This window comes from Mustelus asterias, chromosome 30 (genome assembly GCF_964213995.1).
Source record: "Mustelus asterias chromosome 30, sMusAst1.hap1.1, whole genome shotgun sequence".
NCBI classification, from domain to species: Eukaryota; Metazoa; Chordata; class Chondrichthyes; order Carcharhiniformes; family Triakidae; genus Mustelus; species Mustelus asterias.
This window is the reverse complement of record NC_135830.1, coordinates 2,197,234-2,219,220: the sequence shown is the minus strand read 5'-3', so window position 1 is coordinate 2,219,220 and position 21,987 is coordinate 2,197,234. Positions and strand designations below refer to the sequence as shown.

At 46.0% G+C, this 21,987-nt stretch overlaps 15 non-coding genes across 15 annotated transcripts; 8 read left to right on the top strand and 7 right to left on the bottom strand.

Moving 5' to 3' along the window:
• The first annotated feature begins 900 nt into the window (after positions 1–900).
• trnas-aga (transfer RNA serine (anticodon AGA)) lies at positions 901–982 on the top strand. The gene has a single exon. It is a non-coding gene; the product is annotated as a tRNA-Ser (tRNA).
• Positions 983–1,767: 785 nt separating this feature from the next.
• On the bottom strand, positions 1,768–1,841 carry trnai-aau (transfer RNA isoleucine (anticodon AAU)). Its single transcript has one exon. It is a non-coding gene; the product is annotated as a tRNA-Ile (tRNA).
• Positions 1,842–3,820: 1,979 nt separating this feature from the next.
• Positions 3,821–3,902, top strand: trnas-aga (transfer RNA serine (anticodon AGA)). The gene has a single exon. It is a non-coding gene; the product is annotated as a tRNA-Ser (tRNA).
• A 791-nt stretch (positions 3,903–4,693) lies between these two features.
• On the bottom strand, positions 4,694–4,767 carry trnai-aau (transfer RNA isoleucine (anticodon AAU)). The gene has a single exon. It is a non-coding gene; the product is annotated as a tRNA-Ile (tRNA).
• Positions 4,768–6,750: 1,983 nt separating this feature from the next.
• Positions 6,751–6,832, top strand: trnas-aga (transfer RNA serine (anticodon AGA)). The gene has a single exon. It is a non-coding gene; the product is annotated as a tRNA-Ser (tRNA).
• Positions 6,833–7,625: 793 nt separating this feature from the next.
• On the bottom strand, positions 7,626–7,699 carry trnai-aau (transfer RNA isoleucine (anticodon AAU)). The gene has a single exon. It is a non-coding gene; the product is annotated as a tRNA-Ile (tRNA).
• A 1,987-nt stretch (positions 7,700–9,686) lies between these two features.
• Positions 9,687–9,768, top strand: trnas-aga (transfer RNA serine (anticodon AGA)). Its single transcript has one exon. It is a non-coding gene; the product is annotated as a tRNA-Ser (tRNA).
• A 792-nt stretch (positions 9,769–10,560) lies between these two features.
• On the bottom strand, positions 10,561–10,634 carry trnai-aau (transfer RNA isoleucine (anticodon AAU)). Its single transcript has one exon. It is a non-coding gene; the product is annotated as a tRNA-Ile (tRNA).
• Positions 10,635–12,613: 1,979 nt separating this feature from the next.
• Positions 12,614–12,695, top strand: trnas-aga (transfer RNA serine (anticodon AGA)). Its single transcript has one exon. It is a non-coding gene; the product is annotated as a tRNA-Ser (tRNA).
• A 792-nt stretch (positions 12,696–13,487) lies between these two features.
• trnai-aau (transfer RNA isoleucine (anticodon AAU)) lies at positions 13,488–13,561 on the bottom strand. The gene has a single exon. It is a non-coding gene; the product is annotated as a tRNA-Ile (tRNA).
• Positions 13,562–15,544: 1,983 nt separating this feature from the next.
• On the top strand, positions 15,545–15,626 carry trnas-aga (transfer RNA serine (anticodon AGA)). Its single transcript has one exon. It is a non-coding gene; the product is annotated as a tRNA-Ser (tRNA).
• Positions 15,627–16,418: 792 nt separating this feature from the next.
• trnai-aau (transfer RNA isoleucine (anticodon AAU)) lies at positions 16,419–16,492 on the bottom strand. Its single transcript has one exon. It is a non-coding gene; the product is annotated as a tRNA-Ile (tRNA).
• Positions 16,493–18,468: 1,976 nt separating this feature from the next.
• trnas-aga (transfer RNA serine (anticodon AGA)) lies at positions 18,469–18,550 on the top strand. Its single transcript has one exon. It is a non-coding gene; the product is annotated as a tRNA-Ser (tRNA).
• Positions 18,551–19,326: 776 nt separating this feature from the next.
• Positions 19,327–19,400, bottom strand: trnai-aau (transfer RNA isoleucine (anticodon AAU)). The gene has a single exon. It is a non-coding gene; the product is annotated as a tRNA-Ile (tRNA).
• Positions 19,401–21,381: 1,981 nt separating this feature from the next.
• Positions 21,382–21,463, top strand: trnas-aga (transfer RNA serine (anticodon AGA)). Its single transcript has one exon. It is a non-coding gene; the product is annotated as a tRNA-Ser (tRNA).
• The last annotated feature ends 524 nt before the right edge of the window (positions 21,464–21,987 follow it).

Genomic DNA, 21,987 nt, shown 5'->3' with positions numbered 1-21,987 from the left:
TGAATAATGACAAAACATTGAAGCGAATGAGAGGAATGATGACAGTTGACATCCAGCTGACCGGTCGTCCGTCTGTGTTTCGCTGTAGAGCGGTCAAGGTTTGCTCAAATGTCACCGACCGATTTGTGGCACAGAAGTGTGAAAAGATGGACAATTTGTCAGGATGGGAGGCAGACTTTTTCCCAGTTGAAAAATTGTCAACGGCATCGTGAGTGTACAGAAGTACGCGAAGCGACTCAGGCTGTTCGAAAAAGCCATTGCCACTGAGCATAACGGAAACCGGGCTCCACAGACAGAGGTAACCGCATTTGGACAGTACGAGGATTGAACCCTCAGTCGCAGCGTTATTAGCAACATGCTCCAACCGGATAAACTAACCGGCCCCAGTTCATCTTAAATTTTGGATCAATGATTGCGGGAGTTGCATCTTCAGTGAACAGAAAGATATTCTCGATGGGCTCAATTCAAATTTGTCCACTGGTGATTCAGAAACGGCAAATGTCACCACCATGTGGGAGAGCCGGATTGGATTCCGAATCCGCACATACTCTAACATATCTGCATTAGTTTTGCGCATTCAAGAGCTCGATTTCCTAAGGCGCCTTGAATGGAGCTATTTTGGGATGTAAAGTTTATGTTCCATCCAGTTCTGAGTGTGTGGACAGATATAGAATGCTTGCAATTGTTTGTTTCAATCCACCCATGTGCTGTATCCGAATGAAAAGGACGTTAGACGACAGATGAAATTGAGCCGACATGGGGAAAGAAGACAGACGCATGACATCAGCAGCGAAATTAATCGCATTTGTATCCATCACAAGAGGTCAGCATCACTTCAAGGAGGCCGGCTCTAAGAATTATTGAGTGGGTATCAGTATGATTTCTGGCGCGTTGGACCGTGTAGTCATGGCGGAGTGGTTAAGGCGATGGACTAGAAATCCATTGGGGTTTCCCCGCGCAGGTTCGAATCCTGCTGACTACGCATTTCTCATTTCCGTTTCACGACGACTCGCTGGAAAGGATGACATCTTCAATCATTTTACCCTGTGGAATGGTGACATATCCCACCAATTTGCGTGAAGTTGATGCCGGTCCGCCTGTCCACTCCAGATGTTTTCTCAACAAATTTGCACCTGACAACTTCAGTTATTGACCTGCGCGGAGAGGGAGTATTTTGACTGTTTACTCTGTCGAAATCCCGTATCAGCTGGAATATCAGAGTTGGGACATCTTCCAATTTTCTATGTTCGACGTGGAACCACCCGAACGTCTCCAACACCGCCTCATTACGGACTTATTTTATCATTGTAAACCTCCCAGGCAGTGTCACCTGTCCTCTTCCTAATGTCTTTTCTGAAGAGTGGTGACCAGCCAGCATCAGCCGGAAGGCTCCGTACTGAGGTCAAACTGCAGATGTGACCACCTGAGCATGATCCCAGTGCTTTTATAAACGATTTCGGAGCCAAATGAAGGACTTTATGTCAGCACTCGTTGTGAATTTAATTAGATGAACTCAATCTTTCTCCGCCGGTCCACCCTTTGCAATGAAAACACCTTTCCCGTCTCGTAACCTTCCACATTCGCCCTTTCGGTTTGTGGCACAGAAGTTTGAAAAGATGGGCAATTTGTCAGAACGGTTGGAAGAAATTTTCCCATTTTAAAAGTTGGCAAGGAGAAAAAAAAAAGCTGGACTTTGCCGATGTGGAAGAACGCGAAGCGGATCAGCCTCTGCCGACGAAAAGTTCTGCCCACACCGGTAATCGCATGTGGCCAGTACGGGGATTGAACCCGCGACCTTGGCGTTATTAGCACCACGCTCTAACCACCTGAGCTAACCGGCCGACGTCGCAAACGAAGCCCACGATGAGCAACTGCGTTTTTCTATTGAGTTGCATCATTCAGTGCAGAAGTTTAAAATTTTCACTGCTGACTGATCGCGCATCTTCAACCTGATGGAATGGCATTTTCGTTTTAAATGACTTTCATGGGATTTAGCTGGGGCAATCACAACGTGCATTTGATGTTCACCCCCCCCCCCTGTTTTATTTGAAATATTTTTTTCGGCTAAAATAGTAAAATATGTTGCGAAATTCAGTCGGAATATTGTCAACATGTTGCCATTTTGCAGACTGGATGCATTTGCCATTTGTGGAATATTTGCTCCATCTGGAAGTCTGGCAGCCAGGGCTGCAAAATGGGGGCGTGTGTTCAAGCGCAGAATTAACCGGAATCCGTTCAATTTGATTTTTGCATCAATGATTCTGTGAGTTGCACCTTCAGTGAACAGAAATATATTTCCAAAGGCTGTCATTCAACACGATTTAACGTTTCGAGTAATTCATCAAGATTTGAAAGGCTGAACAAAACACAGCCCAACTGCCCTTGTGATCCAACTCTTTCTATCAGTAACAGTCACACAGCAGCCCCATGTCACAGGTCCCGCTGCACACTGGGGAGAGCGAATTGGGATTTCATCTTTTGCTTACTCTCTCGTGCGACGCTTCATAACGAGGCACACTGTGGGAATTGGAATGACATAAAAATGTGGAGAAAGCATCGTGCTCGTTGCGAGGGATATTAGACGTTGCCTCACGGCGGCTCCTCAATGAAGTTTCCATCCATGCTTGCTGAAGGAATTTCCTTCCGATCCCGACTTTTTCGCTGTCATCAGCAACACATTAGACACCCTTCTGCCAAATCGTAAAGACAATGTTGAGCGGTTAATGTGTTGAGCGTGACGACCAACTAACCGCCAGTTTCGAGATTTCCAGCCGAATCGCTGTTCTTCTGAAAAAACTCAGTATTTGCGTAAATTAGGTTTGAAGCGCATTATCAATTCGTGTGAAGCGATGTGTTGATCAGTTGAATGCAGTGCGTCAAAGTAAGCTGGTATGATTTCTTGCAACAAGGTTGGCTGACGTGAATAATGACAAAACATTGAAGCGAATGAGAGGAATGATGACAGTTGACATCCAGCTGACCGGTCGTCCGTCTGTGTTTCGCTGCAGAGCGGTCAAGGTTTGCTCAAATGTCACCGACCGATTTGTGGCACAGAAGTGTGAAAAGATGGACAATTTGTCAGGATGGGAGGCAGACTTTTTCCCAGTTGAAAAATTGGCAACGTCATCGTGAGTGTACAGAAGTACGCGAAGCGACTCAGGCTGTTCGAAAAAGCCATTGCCACTGAGCATCACGTAAACCGGGCTCCACAGACAGAGGTAACCGCATTTGGACAGTACGAGGATTGAACCCTCAGTCGCAGCGTTATTAACAACATGCTCCAACCGTATAAACTAACCGGCCCCAGTTCATCTTAAATTTTGGATCAATGATTGCGGGAGTTGCATCTTCAGTGAACAGAAAGATATTCTCGATGGGCTCAATTCAAATTTGTCCACTGGTGATTCAGAAACGGCAAATGTCACCACCATGTGGGAGAGCCGGATTGGATTCCGAATCCGCACATACTCTAATATATCTGCATTAGTTTTGCGCATTCAAGAGCTCGTTTTCCTAAGGCGCCTTGAAGGGAGCTATTTTGGGATGTAAAGTTTATGTTCCATCCAGTTCTGAGTGTGTGGACAGATATGGAATGCTTGCAATTGTTTGTTTCAATCCACCCATGTGCTGTATCCGAATGAAAAGGACGTTAGACGACAGATGAAATTGAGCCGACATGGGGAAAGAAGACAGACGCATGACATCAGCAGCGAAATTAATCGCATTTGTATCCATCACAAGAGGTCAGCATCACTTCAAGGAGGCCGGCTATAAGAATTATTGAGTGGGTGTCAGTATGATTTCTGGCGCGTTGGACCGTGTAGTCATGGCCGAGTGGTTAAGGCGATGGACTAGAAATCCATTGGGGTTTCCCCGCGCAGGCTCGAATCCTGCTGACTACGCATTTCTCATTTCCGTTTCACTCCGACTCGTTGGAAAAGATGGCATCTTTCGTCATTTTTCCATGTGGAATGGTTACATGTCCCACCAATTTGCGTGAAGTTGATGCCGGTCCGCCTGTCCACTCCAGATGTTTTCTCAACAAATTTGCACCTGACAACTTCAGTTATTGACCTGCGCGGAGAGGGAGTATTTTGACTGTTTACTCTGTCGGAATCCCGTATCAGCTGGAATATCAGAGTTGGGACATCTTCCAATTTTCTATGTTCGACGTGGAACTACCCGAACGTCTCCAACACCGCCTCATAACGGACTTATTTTATCATTGTAAACCTCCCAGGCAGTGTCACCTGTCCTCTTCCAAATGTCTTTTCTGAAGAGTGGTGACCAGCCAGCATCAGCCGTAAGGCTCCGTACTGAGGTCAAACTGCAGATGTGACCACCTGAGCATGATCCCAGTGCTTTTATAAACGATTTCGGAGCCAAATGAAGGACATTATGTCAGCACTCGTTGTGAATTTAATTAGATGAACTCAATCTTTCTCGGCCGGTCCACCCTTTGCAATGAAAACACCTTTCCCGTCTCGTAACCTTCCACATTCGCCCTTTCGGTTTGTGGCACAGAAGTTTGAAAAGATGGGCAATTTGTCAGAACGGTTGGAAGAAATTTTCCCATTTTAAAAGTTGGCAAGGAGAAAAAAAAGCTGCACTTTGCCGATGTGGAAGAACGCGAAGCGGATCAGGCTCTGCCGACGAAAAGACGACAGGTCCTGCCCACACGGGCAATCGCATGTGGCCAGTACGGGGATTGAACCCGCGACCTTGGCGTTATTAGCACCACGCTCTAACCACCTGAGCTAACCGGCCGACGTCGCAAACGAAGCCCACGATGAGCACCTGCGTCTTTCTATTGAGTTGCATCATTCAGTGCAGAAGTTTAAAATTTTCACTGCTGACTGATCGCGCATCTTCAACCTGATGGAATGGCATTTTCGTTTTAAATGACTTTCATGGGATTTGGCTGGGGCAATCACAACGTGCATTTGATGTTCACCCCCCCCCCCCCCCTGTTTTATTTGAAATATTTTTTTCGGCTAAAATAGTAAAATATGTTGCGAAATTCAGTCGGAATATTGTCAACATGTTGCCATTTTGCTGACTGGATGCATTTGCCATTTGTGGAATATTTGCTCCATCTGGAAGTCTGGCAGCCAGGGCTGCAAAATGGGGGCGTGTGTTCAAGCGCAGAATTAACCGGAATCCGTTCAATTTGATTTTTGCATCAATGATTCTGTGAGTTGCACCTTCAGTGAACAGAAATATATTTCCAAAGGCTGTCATTCAACACGATTTAACGTTTCGAGTAATTCATCAAGATTTGAAAGGCTGAACAAAACACAGCCCAACTGCCCTTGTGATCCAACTCTTTCTATCAGTAACAGTCACACAGCAGCCCCATGTCACAGGTCCCGCTGCACACTGGGGAGAGCGAATTGGGATTTCATCTTTTGCTTCCTCTCTCGTGCGACGCTTCATAACGAGGCACACTGTGGGAATTGGAATGACATAAAAATGTGGAGAAAGCATCGTGCTCGTTGCGAGGGATATTATACGTTGCCTCACGGCGGCTCCTCAATGAAGTTTCCATCCATGCTTGCTGAAGGAATTTCCTTCCGATCCCGACTTTTTCGCTGTCATCAGCAACACATTAGACACCCTTCTGCCAAATCGTAAAGACAATGTTGAGCGGTTAATGTGTTGAGCGTGACGACCAACTAACCGCCAGTTTCGAGATTTCCAGCCGAATAGCTGTTCTTCTGAAAAAACTCAGTATTTGCGTAAATTAGGTTTGAAGCGCATTATCAATTCGTGTGAAGCGATGTGTTGATCGGTTGAATGCAGTGCGTCAAAGTAAGCTGGTATGATTTCTTGCAACAAGGTTGGCTGACGTGAATAATGACAAAACATTGAAGCGAATGAGAGGAATGATCACAGTTGACATCCAGCTGACCGGTCGTCCGTCTGTGTTTCGCTGTAGAGCGGTCAAGGTTTGCTCAAATGTCACCGACCGATTTGTGGCACAGAAGTGTGAAAAGATGGACAATTTGTCAGGATGGAAGGCAGACTTTTTCCCAGTTGAAAAATTGTCAACGGCATCGTGAGTGTACAGAAGTACGCGAAGCGACTCAGGCTGTTCGAAAAAGCCATTGCCACTGAGCATAACGTAAACCGGGCTCCACAGACAGAGGTAACCGCATTTGGACAGTACGAGGATTGAACCCTCAGTCGCAGCGTTATTAACAACATGCTCCAACCGTATAAACTAACCGGCCCCAGTTCATCTTAAATTTTGGATCAATGATTGCGGGAGTTGCATCTTCAGTGAACAGAAAGATATTCTCGATGGGCTCAATTCAAATTTGTCCACTGGTGATTCGGAAACGGCAAATGTCACCACCATGTGGGAGAGCCGGATTGGATTCCGAATCCGCACATACTCTAATATATCTGCATTAGTTTTGCGCATTCAAGAGCTCGTTTTCCTAAGGCGCCTTGAAGGGAGCTATTTTGGGAGTTAAAGTTTGTGTTCCATCCAGTTCTGAGCGTATGGACAGATATAGAATGCTTGCAAATGTTTGTTTCAATCCACCCATGTGCTGTATCCGAATGAAAAGGACGTTAGACGACAGATGAAATTGAGCCGACATGGGGAAAGAAGACAGACGCATGACATCAGCAGCGAAATTAATCGCATTTGTATCCATCACAAGAGGTCAGCATCACTTCAAGGAGGCCGGCTCTAAGAATTATTGAGTGGGTATCAGTATGATTTCTGGCGCGTTGGACCGTGTAGTCATGGCCGAGTGGTTAAGGCGATGGACTAGAAATCTATTGGGGTTTCCCCGCGCAGGTTCGAATCCTGCTGACTACGCATTTCTCATTTCCGTTTCGCTCCGACTCGTTGGAAAGAATGGCATCTTCCGCCACTTTTCCCTGTGGAATGGTTACATATCCCACCAATTTGCGTGAAGTTGATGCCGGTCCGCCTGTCCTCTCCATATGTTTTCTCAACAAATTTGCACCTGACAACTTCAGTTATTGACCTGCGCGGAGAGTGAGTATTTTGACTGTTTACTCTGTCGAAATCCCGTATCAGCTGGAATATCAGAGTTGGGACATCTTCCAATTTTCTATGTTCGACGTGGAACGACCCGAACGCCTCCAACACCGCCTCATAACGGACTTATTTTATCATTGTAAACCTCCCAGGCAGTGTCACCTGTCCTCTTCCTAATGTCTTTTCTGAAGAGTGGTGAACAGCCAGCATCAGCCGTCAGGCTCCGTACTGAGGTCAAACTGCAGATGTGACCACCTGAGCATGATCCCAGTGCTTTTGTAAACGATTTCGTAGCCAAATGAAGGACATTATGTCAGCACTCGTTGTGAATTTAATTAGATGAAGCTCAATCTTTCTCCGCCGGTCCACTCTTTGCAATGAAAACACCTTTCCCGTCTCGTAACCTTCCACATTCGCCCTTTCGGTTTGTGGCACAGAAGTTTGAAAAGATGGGCAATTTGTCAGAACGGTTGGAAGAAATTTTCCCATTTTAAAAGTTGGCAAGGAGAAAAAAAAAGCTGGACTTTGCCGATGTGGAAGAACGCGAAGCGGATCAGCCTCTGCCGACGACAAGACGACAGGTTCTGCCCACACGGGTAATCGCATGTGGCCAGTACGGGGATTGAACCCGCGTCCTTGGCGTTATTAGCACCATGCTCTAACCACCTGAGCTAACCGGCCGACGTCGCAAACGAAGCCCACGATGAGCACCTGCGTTTTTCTATTGAGTTGCATCATTCAGTGCAGAAGTTTAACATTTTCACTGCTGACTGATCGCGCATCTTCAACCTGATGGAATGGCATTTTCGTTTTAAATGACTTTCATGGGATTTGGCTGGGGCAATCACAACGTGCATTTGATGTTCACCCCCCCCCCCCCCCCCCTGTTTTATTTGAAATATTTTTTTCGGCTAAAATAGTAAAATATGTTGCGAAATTCAGTCTGAATATTGTCAACATGTTGCCATTTTGCTGACTGGATGCATTTGCCATTTGTGGTATATTTGCTCCATCTGGAAGTCTGGCAGCCAGGGCTGCAAAATGGGGGCGTGTGTTCAAGCGCAGAATTAACCGGAATCCGTTCAATTTGATTTTTGCATCAATGATTCTGTGAGTTGCACCTTCAGTGAACAGAAATATATTTCCAAAGGCTGTCATTCAACACGATTTAACGTTTCGAGTAATTCATCAAGATTTGAAAGGCTGAACAAAACACAGCCCAACTGCCCTTGTGATCGAACTCTTTCTATCAGTAACAGTCACACAGCAGCCCCATGTCACAGGTCCCGCTGCACACTGGGGAGAGCGAATTGGGATTTCATCTTTTGCTTACTCTCTCGTGCGACGCTTCATAACGAGGCACACTGTGGGAATTGGAATGACATAAAAATGTGGAGAAAGCATCGTGCTCGTTGCGAGGGATATTATACGTTGCCTCACGGCGGCTCCTCAATGAAGTTTCCATCCATGCTTGCTGAAGGAATTTCCTTCCGATCCCGACTTTTTCGCTGTCATAAGCAACACATTAGACACCCTTCTGCCAAATCGTAAAGACAATGTTGAGCGGTTAATGTGTTGAGCGTGACGACCAACTAACCGCCAGTTTCGAGATTTCCAGCCGAATCGCTGTTCTTCTGAAAAAACTCAGTATTTGCGTAAATTAGGTTTGAAGCGCATTATCAATTCGTGTGAAGCGATGTGTTGATCGGTTGAATGCAGTGCGTCAAAGTAAGCTGGTATGATTTCTTGCAACAAGGTTGGCTGACGTGAATAATGACAAAACATTGAAGCGAATGAGAGGAATGATCACAGTTGACATCCAGCTGACCGGTCGTCCGTCTGTGTTTCGCTGTAGAGCGGTCAAGGTTTGCTCAAATGTCACCGACCGATTTGTGGCACAGAAGTGTGAAAAGATGGACAATTTGTCAGGATGGGAGGCAGACTTTTTCCCAGTTGAAAAATTGTCAACGGCATCGTGAGTGTACAGAAGTACGCGAAGCGACTCAGGCTGTTCGAAAAAGCCATTGCCACTGAGCATAACGTAAACCGGGCTCCACAGACAGAGGTAACCGCATTTGGACAGTACGAGGATTGAACCCTCAGTCGGCAGCGTTATTAGCAACATGCTCCAACCGTATTAACTAACCGGCCCCAGTTCATCTTAAATTTTGGATCCATGATTGCGGGAGTTGCATCTTCAGTGAACAGAAAGATATTCTCGATGGGCTCAATTCAAATTTGTCCACTGGTGATTCAGAAACGGCAAATGTCACCACCATGTGGGAGAGCCGGATTGGATTCCGAATCCGCACATACTCTAATATATCTGCATTAGTTTTGCGCATTCAAGAGCTCGTTTTCCTAAGGCGCCTTGAAGGGAGCTATTTTGGGATGTAAAGTTTATGTTCCATCCAGTTCTGCGTGTGTGGACAGATATGGAATGCTTGCAATTGTTTGTTTCAATCCACCCATGTGCTGTATCCGAATGAAAAGGACGTTAGACGACAGATGAAATTGAGCCGACATGGGGAAAGAAGACAGACGCATGACATCAGCAGCGAAATTAATCGCATTTGTATCCATCACAAGAGGTCAGCATCACTTCAAGGAGGCCGGCTATAAGAATTATTGAGTGGGTATCAGTATGATTTCTGGCGCGTTGGACCGTGTAGTCATGGCCGAGTGGTTAAGGCGATGGACTAGAAATCCATTGGGGTTTCCCCGCGCAGGTTCGAATCCTGCTGACTACGCATTTCTCATTTCCGTTTCACTCCGACTCGTTGGAAAAGATGGCATCTTCCGTCATTTTTCCATGTGGAATGGTTACATATCCCACCAATTTGCGTGAAGCTGATGCCGGTCCGCCTGTCCACTCCAGATGTTTTCTCAACAAATTTGCACCTGACAACTTCAGTTATTGACCTGCGCGGAGAGGGAGTATTTTGACTGTTTACTCTGTCGAAATCCCGTATCAGCTGGAACATCAGAGTTGGGACATCTTCCAATTTTCTATGTTCGACGTGGAACTACCCGAACGTCTCCAACACCGCCTCATAACGGACTTATTTTATCATTGTAAACCTCCCAGGCAGTGTCACCTGTCCTCTTCCTAATGTCTTTTCTGAAGAGTGGTGACCAGCCAGCATCAGCCGTAAGGCTCCGTACTGAGGTCAAACTGCAGATGTGACCACCTGAGCATGATCCCAGTGCTTTTATAAACGATTTCGGAGCCAAATGAAGGACATTATGTCAGCACTCGTTGTGAATTTAATTAGATGAACTCAATCTTTCTCCGCCGGGCCACCCTTTGCAATGAAAACACCTTTCCCGTCTCGTAACCTTCCACATTCGCCCTTTCGGTTTGTGGCACAGAAGTTTGAAAAGATGGGCAATTTGTCAGAACGGTTGGAAGAAATTTTCCCATTTTAAAAGTTGGCAAGGAGCAAAAAAAAGCTGGACTTTGCCGATGTGGAAGAACGCGAAGCGGATCAGGCTCTGCCGACGAAAAGACGACAGGTCCTGCCCACACGGGTAATCGCATGTGGCCAGTACGGGGATTGAACCCGCGACCTTGGCGTTATTAGCACCACGCTCTAACCACCTGAGATAACCGGCCGACGTCGCAAACGAAGCCCACGATGAGCACCTGCGTTTTTCTATTGAGTTGCATCATTCAGTGCAGAAGTTTAAAATTTTCACTGCTGACTGATCGCGCATCTTCAACCTGATGGAATGGCATTTTCGTTCTAAATGACTTTCATGGGATTTGGCTGGGGCAATCACAACGTGCATTTGATGTTCACCCCCCCCCCCTATTTTATTTGAAATATTTTTTTCGGCTAAAATAGTAAAATATGTTGCGAAATTCAGTCGGAATATTGTCAACATGTTGCCATTTTGCTGACTGGAATCATTTGCCATTTGTTGAATATTTGCTCCATCTGGAAGTCTGGCAGCCAGGGCTGCAAAATGGGGGCGTGTGTTCAAGCGCAGAATTAACCGGAATCCGTTCAATTTGATTTTTGCATCAATGATTCTGTGAGTTGCACCTCCAGTGAACAGAAATATATTTCCAAAGGCTGTCATTCAACACGATTTAACGTTTCGAGTAATTCATCAAGATTTGAAAGGCTGAACAAAACACAGCCCAACTGCCCTTGTGATCCAACTCTTTCTATCAGACACAGTCACACAGCAGCCCCATGTCACAGGTCCCGCTGCACACTGGGGAGAGCGAATTGGGATTTCATCTTTTGCTTACTCTCTCGTGCGACGCTTCATAACGAGGCACACTGTGGGAATTGGAATGACATAAAAATGTGGAGAAAGCATCGTGCTCGTTGCGAGGGATATTATACGTTGCCTCACGGCGGCTCCTCAATGAAGTTTCCATCCATGCTTGCTGAAGGAATTTCCTTCCGATCCCGACTTTTTCGCTGTCATCAGCAACACATTAGACACCCTTCTGCCAAATCGTAAAGACAATGTTGAGCGGTTAATGTGTTGAGCGTGACGACCAACTAACCGCCAGTTTCGAGATTTCCAGCCGAATAGCTGTTCTTCTGAAAAAACTCAGTATTTGCGTAAATTAGGTTTGAAGCGCATTATCAATTCGTGTGAAGCGATGTGTTGATCGGTTGAATGCAGTGCGTCAAAGTAAGCTGGTATGATTTCTTGCAACAAGGTTGGCTGACGTGAATATTGACAAAACATTGAAGCGAATGAGAGGAATGATCACAGTTGACATCCAGCTGACCGGTCGTCCGTATGTGTTTCGCTGTCGAGCGGTCAAGGTTTGCTCAAATGTCGCCGACCGATTTGTGGCACAGAAGTGTGAAAAGATGGACAATTTGTCAGGATGGGAGGCAGACCTTTTCCCAGTTGAAAAATTGTCAACGGCATCGTGAGTGTACAGAAGTACGCGAAGCGACTGAGGCTGTTCGAAAAAGCCATTGCCACTGAGCATAACGTAAACCGGGCTCCACAGACAGAGGTAACCGCATTTGGACAGTACGAGGATTGAACCCTCAGTCGCAGCGTTATTAACAACATGCTCCAACCGTATAAACTAACCGGCCCCAGCTCATCTTAAATTTTGGATCAATGATTGCGGGAGTTGCATCTTCAGTGAACAGAAAGATATTCTCGATGGGCTCAATTCAAATTTGTCCACTGGTGATTCAGAAACGGCAAATGTCACCACCATGTGGGAGAGCCGGATTGGATTCCGAATCCGCACATACTCTAATATATCTGCATTAGTTTTGCGCATTCAAGAGCTCGTTTTCCTAAGGCGCCTTGAAGGGAGCTATTTTGGGATGTAAAGTTTATGTTCCATCCAGTTCTGCGTGTGTGGGCAGATATGGAATGCTTGCAATTGTTTGTTTCAATCCACCCATGTGCTGTATCCGAATGAAAAGGACGTTAGACGACAGATGAAATTGAGCCGACATGGGGAAAGAAGACAGACGCATGACATCAGCAGCGAAATTAATCGCATTTGTATCCATCACAAGAGGTCAGCATCACTTCAAGGAGGCCGGCTATAAGAATTATTGAGTGGGTATCAGTATGATTTCTGGCGCGTTGGACCGTGTAGTCATGGCGGAGTGGTTAAGGCGATGGACTAGAAATCCATTGGGGTTTCCCCGCGCAGGTTCGAATCCTGCTGACTACGCATTTCTCATTTCCGTTTCACTCCGACTCGTTGGAAAAGATGGCATCTTCCGTCATTTTTCCATGTGGAATGGTTACATATCCCACCAATTTGCGTGAAGTTGATGCCGGTCCGCCTGTCCACTCCAGATGTTTTCTCAACAAATTTGCACCTGACAACTTCAGTTATTGACCTGCGCGGAGAGGGAGTATTTTGACTGTTTACTCTGTCGAAATCCCGTATCAGCTGGAACATCAGAGTTGGGACATCTTCCAATTTTCTATGTTCGACGTGGAACTACCCGAACGTCTCCAACACCGCCTCATAACGGACTTATTTTATCATTGTAAACCTCCCAGGCAGTGTCACCTGTCCTCTTCCTAATGTCTTTTCTGAAGAGTGGTGACCAGCCAGCATCATCCGTAAGGCTCCGTACTGAGGTCAAACTGCAGATGTGACCACCTGAGCATGATCCCAGTGCTTTTATAAACGATTTCGGAGCCAAATGAAGGACATTATGTCAGCACTCGTTGTGAATTTAATTAGATGAACTCAATCTTTCTCCGCCGGGCCACCCTTTGCAATGAAAACACCTTTCCCGTCTCGTAACCTTCCACATTCGCCCTTTCGGTTTGTGGCACAGAAGTTTGAAAAGATGGGCAATTTGTCAGAACGGTTGGAAGAAATTTTCCCATTTTAAAAGTTGGCAAGGAGCAAAAAAAAGCTGGACTTTGCCGATGTGGAAGAACGCGAAGCGGATCAGGCTCTGCCGACGAAAAGACGACAGGTCCTGCCCACACGGGTAATCGCATGTGGCCAGTAAGGGGATTGAACCCGCGACCTTGGCGTTATTAGCACCACGCTCTAACCACCTGAGATAACCGGCCGACGTCGCAAACGAAGCCCACGATGAGCACCTGCGTTTTTCTATTGAGTTGCATCATTCAGTGCAGAAGTTTAAAATTTTCACTGCTGACTGATCGCGCATCTTCAACCTGATGGAATGGCATTTTCGTTTTAAATGACTTTCATGGGATTTGGCTGGGGCAATCACAACGTGCATTTGATGTTCACCCCCCCCCCCCCCCTATTTTATTTGAAATATTTTTTTCGGCTAAAATAGTAAAATATGTTGCGAAATTCAGTCGGAATATTGTCAACATGTTGCCATTTTGCTGACTGGAATCATTTGCCATTTGTGGAATATTTGCTCCATCTGGAAGTCTGGCAGCCAGGGCTGCAAAATGGGGGCGTGTGTTCAAGCGCAGAATTAACCGGAATCCGTTCAATTTGATTTTTGCATCAATGATTCTGTGAGTTGCACCTCCAGTGAACAGAAATATATTTCCAAAGGCTGTCATTCAACACGATTTAACGTTTCGAGTAATTCATCAAGATTTGAAAGGCTGAACAAAACACAGCCCAACTGCCCTTGTGATCCAACTCTTTCTATCAGTAACAGTCACACAGCAGCCCCATGTCACAGGTCCCGCTGCACACTGGGGAGAGCGAATTGGGATTTCATCTTTTGCTTACTCTCTCGTGCGACGCTTCATAACGAGGCACACTGTGGGAATTGGAATGACATAAAAATGTGGAGAAAGCATCGTGCTCGTTGCGAGGGATATTATACGTTGCCTCACGGCGGCTCCTCAATGAAGTTTCCATCCATGCTTGCTGAAGGAATTTCCTTCCGATCCCGACTTTTTCGCTGTCATCAGCAACACATTAGACACCCTTCTGCCAAATCGTAAAGACAATGTTGAGCGGTTAATGTGTTGAGCGTGACGACCAACTAACCGCCAGTTTCGAGATTTCCAGCCGAATAGCTGTTCTTCTGAAAAAACCCAGTATCTGCGTAAATTAGGTTTGAAGCGCATTATCAATTCGTGTGAAGCGATGTGTTGATCGGTTGAATGCAGTGCGTCAAAGTAAGCTGGTATGATTTCTTGCAACAAGGTTGGCTGACGTGAATATTGACAAAACATTGAAGCGAATGAGAGGAATGATCACAGTTGACATCCAGCTGACCGGTCGTCCGTATGTGTTTCGCTGTCGAGCGGTCAAGGTTTGCTCAAATGTCACCGACCGTATTGTGGCACAGAAGTGTGAAAAGATGGACAATTTGTCAGGATGGGAGGCAGACTTTTTCCCAGTTGAAAAATTGTCAACGGCATCGTGAGTGTACAGAAGTACGCGAAGCGACTCAGGCTGTTCGAAAAAGCCATTGCCACTGAGCAGAACGTAAACCGGGCTCCACAGACAGAGGTAACCGCATTTGGACAGTACGAGGATTGAACCCTCAGTCGCAGCGTTATTAGCAACATGCTCCAACCGTATAAACTAACCGGCCCCAGCTCATCTTAAATTTTGGATCAATGATTGCGGGAGTTGCATCTTCAGTGAACAGAAAGATATTCTCGATGGGCTCAATTCAAATTTGTCCACTGGTGATTCAGAAACGGCAAATGTCACCACCATGTGGGAGAGCCGGATTGGATTCCGAATCCGCACATACTCTAATATATCTGCATTAGTTTTGCGCATTCAAGAGCTCGTTTTCCTAAGGCGCCTTGAAGGGAGCTATTTTGGGATGTAAAGTTTATGTTCCATCCAGTTCTGCGTGTGTGGACAGATATGGAATGCTTGCAATTGTTTGTTTCAATCCACCCATGTGCTGTATCCGAATGAAAAGGACGTTAGACGACAGATGAAATTGAGCCGACATGGGGAAAGAAGACAGACGCATGACATCAGCAGCGAAATTAATCGCATTTGTATCCATCACAAGAGGTCAGCATCACTTCAAGGAGGCCGGCTATAAGAATTATTGAGTGGGTATCAGTATGATTTCTGGCGCGTTGGACCGTGTAGTCATGGCCGAGTGGTTAAGGCGATGGACTAGAAATCCATTGGGGTTTCCCCGCGCAGGTTCGAATCCTGCTGACTACGCATTTCTCATTTCCGTTTCACTCCGACTCGTTGGAAAAGATGGCATCTTCCGTCATTTTTCCATGTGGAATGGTTTCATGTCCCACCAATTTGCGTGAAGTTGATGCCGGTCCGCCTGTCCACTCCAGATGTTTTCTCAACAAATTTGCACCTGACAACTTCAGTTATTGACCTGCGCGGAGAGGGAGTATTTTGACTGTTTACTCTGTCGAAATACCGTATCAGCTGGAATATCAGAGTTGTGACATCTTCCAATTTTCTATGTTCGACGTGGAACCACCCGAACGTCTCCAACACCGCCTCATAACGGACTTATTTTATCATTGTAAACCTCCCAGGCAGTGTCACCTGTCCTCTTCCTAATGTCTTTTCTGAAGAGTAGTGACCAGCCAGCATCAGCCGTAAGGCTCCGTACTGAGGTCAAACTCCAGATGTGACCACCTGAGCATGATCCCAGTGCTTTTACAAAAGATTTCGGAGCCAAATGAAGGACTTTATGTCAGCACTCGTTGTGAATTTAATTAGATGAACTCAATCTTTCTCCGCCGGTCCACCCTTTGCAATGAAAACACCTTTCCCGTCTCGTAACCTTCCACATTCGCCCTTTCGGTTTGTGGCACAGAAGTTTGAAAAGATGGGCAATTTGTCAGAACGGTTGGAAGAAATTTTCCCATTTTAAAAGTTGGCAAGGAGCAAAAAAAAGCTGGACTTTGCCGATGTGGAAGAACGCGAAGCGGATCAGGCTCTGCCGACGAAAAGACGACAGGTCCTGCCCACACGGGTAATCGCATGTGGCCAGTACGGGGATTGAACCCGCGACCTTGGCGTTATTAGCACCACGCTCTAACCACCTGAGCTAACCGGCCGACGTCGCAAACGAAGCCCACGATGAGCACCTGCGTTTTTCTATTGAGTTGCATCATTCAGTGCAGAAGTTTAAAATTTTCACTGCTGACTGATCGCGCATCTTCAACCTGATGGAATGGCATTTTCGTTTTAAATGACTTTCATGGGATTTGGCTGGGGCAATCACAACGTGCATTTGATGTTCACCCCCCCCTGTTTCATTTGAAATATTTTTTTCGGCTAAAATAGTAAAATATGTTGCGAAATTCAGTCGGAATATTGTCAACATGTTGCCATTTTGCTGACTGGATGCATTTGCCATTTGTGGAATATTTGCTCCATCTGGAAGTCTGGCAGCCAGGGCTGCAAAATGGGGGCGTGTGTTCAAGCGCAGAATTAACCGGAATCCGTTCAATTTGATTTTTGCATCAATGATTCTGTGAGTTGCACCTTCAGTGAACAGAAATATATTTCCAAAGGCTGTCATTCAACACGATTTAACGTTTCGAGTAATTCATCAAGATTTGAAAGGCTGAACAAAACACAGCCCAACTGCCCTTGTGATCCAACTCTTTCTATCAGTAACAGTCACACAGCAGCCCCATGTCACAGGTCCCACTGCACACTGGGGAGAGCGAATTGGTATTTTATATTTTGCTTACTCTCTCGTGCGACGCTTCATAACGAGGCACACTGTGGGAATTGGAATGACATAAAAATGTGGAGAAAGCATCGTGCTCGTTGCGAGGGATATTATACGTTGCCTCACGGCGGCTCCTCAATGAAGTTTCCATCCATGCTTGCTGAAGGAATTTCCTTCCGATCCCGACTTTTTCGCTGTCATCAGCAACACATTAGACACCCTTCTGCCAAATCGTAAAGACAATGTTGAGCGGTTAATGTGTTGAGCGTGACGACCAACTCACCGCCAGTTTCGAGATTTCCAGCCGAATCGCTGTTCTTCTGAAAAAACTCAGTATTTGCGTAAATTAGGTTTGAAGCGCATTATCAATTCGTGTGAAGCGATGTGTTGATCGGTTGAATGCAGTGCGTCAAAGTAAGCTGGTATGATTTCTTGCAACAAGGTTGGCTGACGTGAATAATGACAAAACATTGAAGCGAATGAGAGGAATGATGACAGTTGACATCCAGCTGACCGGTCGTCCGTCTGTGTTTCGCTGTAGAGCGGTCAAGGTTTGCTCAAATGTCACCGACCGATTTGTGGCACAGAAGTGTGAAAAGATGGACAATTTGTCAGGATGGGAGGCAGACTTTTTCCCAGTTGAAAAATTGTCAACGGCATCGTGAGTGTACAGAAGTACGCGAAGCGACTCAGGCTGTTCGAAAAAGCCATTGCCACTGAGCATAACGGAAACCGGGCTCCACAGACAGAGGTAACCGCATTTGGACAGTACGAGGATTGAACCCTCAGTCGCAGCGTTATTAGCAACATGCTCCAACCGGATAAACTAACCGGCCCCAGTTCATCTTAAATTTTGGATCAATGATTGCGGGAGTTGCATCTTCAGTGAACAGAAAGATATTCTCGATGGGCTCAATTCAAATTTGTCCACTGGTGATTCAGAAACGGCAAATGTCACCACCATGTGGGAGAGCCGGATTGGATTCCGAATCCGCACATACTCTAACATATCTGCATTAGTTTTGCGCATTCAAGAGCTCGATTTCCTAAGGCGCCTTGAATGGAGCTATTTTGGGATGTAAAGTTTATGTTCCATCCAGTTCTGAGTGTGTGGACAGATATAGAATGCTTGCAATTGTTTGTTTCAATCCACCCATGTGCTGTATCCGAATGAAAAGGACGTTAGACGACAGATGAAATTGAGCCGACATGGGGAAAGAAGACAGACGCATGACATCAGCAGCGAAATTAATCGCATTTGTATCCATCACAAGAGGTCAGCATCACTTCAAGGAGGCCGGCTCTAAGAATTATTGAGTGGGTATCAGTATGATTTCTGGCGCGTTGGACCGTGTAGTCATGGCGGAGTGGTTAAGGCGATGGACTAGAAATCCATTGGGGTTTCCCCGCGCAGGTTCGAATCCTGCTGACTACGCATTTCTCATTTCCGTTTCACGACGACTCGCTGGAAAGGATGTCATTTTTCCATGTGGAATGGTTCCATGTCCCACCAATTTGCGTGAAGTTGATGCCGGTCCGCCTGTCCACTCCAGATGTTTTCTCAACAAATTTGCACCTGACAACTTCAGTTATTGACATGCGCGGAGAGGGAGTATTTTGACTGTTTACTCTGTCGAAATCCCGTATCAGCTGGAATATCAGAGTTGGGACATCTTCCAATTTTCTATGTTCGACGTGGAACCACCCGAACGTCTCCAACACCGCCTCATAACGGACTTATTTTATCATTGTAAACCTCCCAGGCAGTGTCACCTGTCCTCTTCCTAATGTCTTTTCTGAAGAGTGGTGACCAGCCAGCATCAGCCGTAAGGCTCCGTACTGAGGTCAAACTGCAGATGTGACCACCTGAGCATGATCCCAGTGCTTTTATAAACGATTTCGGAGCCAAATGAAGGACTTTATGTCAGCACTCGTTGTGAATTTAATTAGATGAACTCAATCTTTCTCCGCCGGTCCACCCTTTGCAATGAAAACACCTTTCCCGTCTCGTAACCTTCCACATTCGCCCTTTGAGGTTTGTGGCACAGAAGTTTGAAAAGATGGGCAATTTGTCAGAACGGTTGGAAGAAATTTTCCCATTTTAAAAGTTGGCAAGGAGAAAAAAAAAAGCTGGACTTTGCCGATGTGGAAGAACGCGAAGCGGATCAGCCACTGCCGACGAAAAGTTCTGCCCACACGGGTAATCGCATGTGGCCAGTACGGGGATTGAACCCGCGACCTTGGCGTTATTAGCACCACGCTCTAACCACCTGAGCTAACCGGCCGACGTCGCAAACGAAGCCCACGATGAGCAACTGCGTTTTTCTATTGAGTTGCATCATTCAGTGCAGAAGTTTAAAATTTTCACTGCTGACTGATCGCGCATCTTCAACCTGATGGAATGGCATTTTCGTTTTAAATGACTTTCATGGGATTTAGCTGGGGCAATCACAACGTGCATTTGATGTTCACCCCCCCCCCCCCTGTTTTATTTGAAATATTTTTTTCGGCTAAAATAGTAAAATATGTTGCGAAATTCAGTCGGAATATTGTCAACATGTTGCCATTTTGCAGACTGGATGCATTTGCCATTTGTGGAATATTTGCTCCATCTGGAAGTCTGGCAGCCAGGGCTGCAAAATGGGGGCGTGTGTTCAAGCGCAGAATTAACCGGAATCCGTTCAATTTGATTTTTGCATCAATGATTCTGTGAGTTGCACCTTCAGTGAACAGAAATATATTTCCAAAGGCTGTCATTCAACACGATTTAACGTTTCGAGTAATTCATCAAGATTTGAAAGGCTGAACAAAACACAGCCCAACTGCCCTTGTGATCCAACTCTTTCTATCAGTAACAGTCACACAGCAGCCCCATGTCACAGGTCCCGCTGCACACTGGGGAGAGCGAATTGGGATTTCATCTTTTGCTGACTCTCTCGTGCGACGCTTCATAACGAGGCACACTGTGGGAATTGGAATGACATAAAAATGTGGAGAAAGCATCGTGCTCGTTGCGAGGGATATTATACGTTGCCTCACGGCGGCTCCTCAATGAAGTTTCCATCCATGCTTGCTGAAGGAATTTCCTTCCGATCCCGACTTTTTCGCTGTCATCAGCAACACATTAGACACCCTTCTGCCAAATCGTAAAGACAATGTTGAGCGGTTAATGTGTTGAGCGTGACGACCAAATAACCGCCAGTTTCGAGATTTCCAGCCGAATAGCTGTTCTTCTGAAAAAACTCAGTATTTGCGTAAATTAGGTTTGAAGCGCATTATCAATTCGTGTGAAGCGATGTGTTGATCGGTTGAATGCAGTGCGTCAAAGTAAGCTGGTATGATTTCTTGCAACAAGGTTGGCTGACGTGAATAATGACAAAACATTGAAGCGAATGAGAGGAATGATGACAGTTGACATCCAGCTGACCGGTCGTCCGTCTGTGTTTCGCTGCAGAGCGGTCAAGGTTTGCTCAAATGTCACCGACCGATTTGTGGCACAGAAGTGTGAAAAGATGGACAATTTGTCAGGATGGGAGGCAGACTTTTTCCCAGTTGAAAAATTGTCAACGTCATCGTGAGTGTACCGAAGTACGCGAAGCGACTCAGGCTGTTCGAAAAAGCCATTGCCACTGAGCATCACGTAAACCGGGCTCCACAGACAGAGGTAACCGCATTTGGACAGTACGAGGATTGAACCCTCAGTCGCAGCGTTATTAACAACATGCTCCAACCGTATAAACTAACCGGCCCCAGTTCATCTTAAATTTTGGATCAATGATTGCGGGAGTTGCATCTTCAGTGAACAGAAAGATATTCTCGATGGGCTCAATTCAAATTTGTCCACTGGTGATTCAGAAACGGCAAATGTCACCACCATGTGGGAGAGCCGGATTGGATTCCGAATCCGCACATACTCTAATATATCTGCATTAGTTTTGCGCATTCAAGAGCTCGTTTTCCTAAGGCGCCTTGAAGGGAGCTATTTTGGGATGTAAAGTTTATGTTCCATCCAGTTCTGAGTGTGTGGACAGATATGGAATGCTTGCAATTGTTTGTTTCAATCCACCCATGTGCTGTATCCGAATGAAAAGGACGTTAGACGACAGATGAAATTGAGCCGACATGGGGAAAGAAGACAGACGCATGACATCAGCAGCGAAATTAATCGCATTTGTATCCATCACAAGAGGTCAGCATCACTTCAAGGAGGCCGGCTATAAGAATTATTGAGTGGGTGTCAGTATGATTTCTGGCGCATTGGACCGTGTAGTCATGGTCGAGTGGTTAAGGCGATGGACTAGAAATCCATTGGTGTTTCCCCGCGCAGGCTCGAATCCTGCTGACTACGCATTTCTCATTTCCGTTTCACTCCGACTCGTTGGAAAAGATGGCATCTTCCGTCATTTTTCCATGTGGAATGGTTACATGTCCCACCAATTTGCGTGAAGTTGATGCCGGTCCGCCTGTCCACTCCAGATGTTTTCTCAACAAATTTGCACCTGACAACTTCAGTTATTGACCTGCGCGGAGAGGGAGTATTTTGACTGTTTACTCTGTCGGAATCCCGTATCAGCTGGAATATCAGAGTTGGGACATCTTCCAATTTTCTATGTTCGACGTGGAACCACCCGAACGTCTCCAACACCGCCTCATAACGGACTTATTTTATCATTGTAAACCTCCCAGGCAGTGTCACCTGTCCTCTTCCTAATGTCTTTTCTGAAGAGTGGTGACCAGCCAGCATCAGCCGTAAGGCTCCGTACTGAGGTCAAACTGCAGATGTGACCACCTGAGCATGATCCCAGTGCTTTTATAAACGATTTCGGAGCCAAATGAAGGACATTATGTCAGCACTCGTTGTGAATTTAATTA